This window comes from Apis dorsata, unplaced genomic scaffold, assembly GCF_000469605.1.
Source record: "Apis dorsata unplaced genomic scaffold, Apis dorsata 1.3 scaffold_1171, whole genome shotgun sequence".
Classification (NCBI taxonomy): Eukaryota; Metazoa; Arthropoda; class Insecta; order Hymenoptera; family Apidae; genus Apis; species Apis dorsata.
This window is the reverse complement of record NW_006264268.1, coordinates 2,258-6,649: the sequence shown is the minus strand read 5'-3', so window position 1 is coordinate 6,649 and position 4,392 is coordinate 2,258. Positions and strand designations below refer to the sequence as shown.

Here is a 4,392-nt window from a genome sequence, read left to right as displayed (position 1 = left end):
TAAATTATATAATTTTATTTGAAAAATAAATTATTTTCAAGTAATTTATTTATCAGATATTTTATTATTTTAAATAATAATAAAAGTCAAACAAAATTTTCATATATAAAAAATATAGATTTCATATTAAAATTCAAGAATATAGATATTTAGATTTAGATGAAAAAATTAATTTTAGAGAATGAAATTCTATATGAAATAAAAGAATAAATATCTATCAAATAAAATAATCATAATATAATATTAAAATAAATATTTAAATATTATTTATATGTTTTCACTCATGTAGTATCTACTACATGAATATCTATTAAACTATACTAACTGATAACATATAAAAATATTTCAAATGAAAATTAAAATTAAATGATTTCAAATCGTATATAATTTGATATATAATAATTTTTTTGCAAATAAACATATATAAATGAAAAACAACTTACTTTTTTTTTTAAATTGTATCATATATTTTTTATTATGCTATTGAACGTAAATCAACATTTCTTATAAAGAAATATTCTTATAAAATTTTGTAATATAAAATTATTTAATTCAAAAAATATTTTGATTTGAATTGCATAAAATCATGTTCTTAAAATTGATATCCAAATATATGTCTTTCAATTTGGATGGAGATATTCATATAAAAAGAAATCTGATATTTGAATCTGATACCCCTATAAAAAGATGGTCTTGATATTTGAAAATTCATTAGAATCATCTCTTTCTATTCAATTTCATTATTGGGAAAAACAAATTATAATTACATTATTGGGATAAACCAAACTGGAAGATAATAATAAATGAGTATATTATGAATATGTTGAAATCATAATTTGGTATAATAAGTTTAATAATAAATTTAATAATAAATTTAATAATAAATTTTTTACATAAATTTTAGAAAATGTTGATAAATCATTTAAAAATAGGATAATTTTATTATATATTTATTTATATATAGATTGAATATTTGAAGATTTGAATATCAACAGTATTAAGAAGTTATGTGATATAACTTTATATAATATTTGATGAATATTAATTAAATGAAAATATCTTTAATAATAATTAAAACATCTCTAATAGTTTATATAATATAAGAATATGGACTAATAAATTACTGATTTAATTGTTCTGTGTTGATGATCATGCAGTGAAGTGAATGATACATTGATCCGACGGCATATTGTCTTCGTGTGTATTTTTCGATAATTTTTTAGCTATATATTATTTAACTATTTTAATATTATATATGCAAATTTATTATAAATGAGTTCGTCTCGAATCATTGTATCAATTAAAAATGATACAATGATTCAGTGATATATTTTAAAACTTGAATTGAAATTTTAGATAAATGATTTTGATCTAATTAATTGATTAAATTAGATTGCATTGTTTTCTAATTTCATAACTTTAATATATTTTATTTTTTTATTTCAAATATATATTATTTATCTATTTGTTAAAAAAATTTTATATTATATATATGTTGTATTTGTTTTTTTGTCAATAGCTACTTATTTTTTAAGATTTATAAATATTTAAGAACATTTACTATAAATCAAGTTATATTTAAATAAATTTATAGCAGATTAAAAGCAATTTAATTTTGTATTATATAAAATAAAAAGATAGTCTATCTTCGTTATATCATTTTTTCCACTCATTTTTCCCCACTTCATTTAATGTAAATTTTAATTTTTTTATAATTTAATAAATAATCCTGAAAAAATTAATAATTGATATTTTTTATATACCAATTTTTATATTTGTTTTGATCTCTAAAATTAATTCTTCAAACAAATTCACAAATATAAACATATATAAACATCCTCTATAAAATTCAACTTATTTATTAATTTTATTATTAATTTTATAATATATAAAATAAATTAATCTTTTCAATATAGCATTATAAATGAATTTTTATTTTTTAATGATAAAATGAAATTAAAAAATGTATAAATGTTTTTTCTTTATAACAAAATAATAATTATATTTCAAATTTTACAGTCATTTTTATCTCAACAAGATATTTTTTATTCCAACTATTTTTTATGAATAAAAAAAAATACATTTATATGAAATAAAGAAAAGAAATAAATCAATACAAAAAATATTATATATTGTTTCATTTATAAATGATATAGTATGAAACATTAGATAAAGCAACATTATAGATATTACAAGCAATATTGTTCAGCATATTGATTTAAATGACGTAAATTCTGATAATATATATTTTGATAATAAAATTTTGTTCTTAATATTAGCAGTGTCATTAAATAATATTTTTCTAATTCTATCTTACTGATTATAGATTATATTGTTTACCTAATCTAATAAACATCATAAACAATTGAATTGTTTATACTATATGAAATTTGTGATAAAATTAAATATCTTAAATCAAAAAACTTGTGATAAATTTAATAGCTTGAAAATAATTTTCAAAAATATATGAGATATAAATGTATCTAGTATTGAACAATAGAATATAAATATATTCCATATATTTATATATGGAATATATAAACGTTCCTAATAATATTAAAATGTTTATAGGATATAAATATAATTAGGATATAAATATACCTAATATTAATTATTGAGATATAAATAATAAATTTAAATAAGAATTAAATACATAAAATTTCATATATTCATTTTATTCCATTTTTTATTCATTATTTTATTTTTATTTTATTTTTATTATTATTCAAATCATTAGAATCATACTAAAATATGAAATATATACAAACGTATTTACAACAAATTTTTTTTATTCATTATTATTATTATTCAAATCATTGGAATCATACTAAAATATGAAATATATACAAACATATTTACAACAAATTTTTTTTTATTTATTATTAATTTATAAAAATTTATAAGAATCTTTTCCTAATTTTTTATACTTTTTCGATATTTATTCGATCTATCTAAATGATTAAATGATTCCATAATGAATAGTCTTTTAATTATTTAAAGAATTTATTAATTAAATTAAATTATTTGTATTATATTAATTAAATTACTAATATAATATTATTAATGTAATATATTATTAGATGTAAATTTAACAATAAAATTAAAAATAAAAATAGAATTTAATTTAAAAAAATAGAATTTAACATTGTTATTTTATGAATTTGCATTGTATGTGATGAGATTTTGTGTGTGTGTGTTTGCATGTGTGTGTGTGTGTGTGGTGTGTATTAATATATAAAGAGAATGTATACAGGATGACAGAAGTAAATCGATAAAACTTAACTGATAATTTCTGTTTTGTGTTGTTTGTTGTATCTTCAAGCAAGGTTTTTTTCTTTGCGAAAAATATATATAATGAATAAATGAATATAATGAAAAATATATAAAATAAAAATATAATGCGATTTCTTTCATTTTAACTTTATTGTCAATCGTTGAATTCGATATAGTTGTTTCGAATTGCCGCTAGCAATTATCATCATAGTGTGACATAGAGTTCTATAATTGACCCGTATTTTTCGTTAATAACTAATATTAATAAAACCGAAAAGGAAACAAAGAAAAAAATTATTTGAAATCATTAATCATTTAACAACGTTTTAAACAATTTTTCTGTAATATTTTATGTAATATATATTTTATGTCTATAAATATTTTTTATGATATAATATACAAATATTTTCATGAATCAGTATACTTGTATATAATTATAAATGATTTGTATCATTTGATGATTTATATCAATGATATTGAAATCAATGCGAATGATTAATATTTCGTGTTCATAATTGATAAAATATTGTCATTTTGTTTTTTGAAAGTATCATCTTCATTTATTTGATTCGTTAAACATTATATATCATAGGAGGCCAAGTTTTAGGCATAATTTTCAAATCGTTATATACAGCAGCAAGTAGGTAGATAGGTAGGTAGGTCGATCGTAATTATTCTATTGTGTAATGTATTATTGCTAACTGCGCAGCCGACTAACACGAATGATTAACATCAATGCTAATTATATATCTTTTCACAGCTGAATATCCTGTGAGTTCTTTTCTTTCTTTCTCGCTCCTTTATGTATTTACGTTTCCGTACTCTCAATTTTAAATTTGTGTTTGTCTATATATCACAGTTAACGAAATAAGCTAGAAAATAGTTGACATTGGCAAATTTTTAATAACTAGGAATATTGATAAATGTTCGTAAATTAATCAATATATTTAAAAAAATGAAATAGCTATTTATATACATTATTAATATACACTATAATTTGAATTAAAAAAAATAAGAAAAAATCATAGTTATATATTTATTAAGGATATCTTTATTTAATATATTTAATAATTAATAATTAATAATTAAATATTTTATAGTTTATATTTAATAATTAAA

At 17.3% G+C, this 4,392-nt stretch overlaps 1 protein-coding gene across 1 annotated transcript in view; it reads right to left on the bottom strand.

Moving 5' to 3' along the window:
- LOC102676122 (endocuticle structural glycoprotein SgAbd-1-like) overlaps window positions 1-4,392 on the bottom strand; it is a 7,183-nt gene that overhangs the window by 934 nt on the left and 1,857 nt on the right. The window lies entirely within an intron of this gene.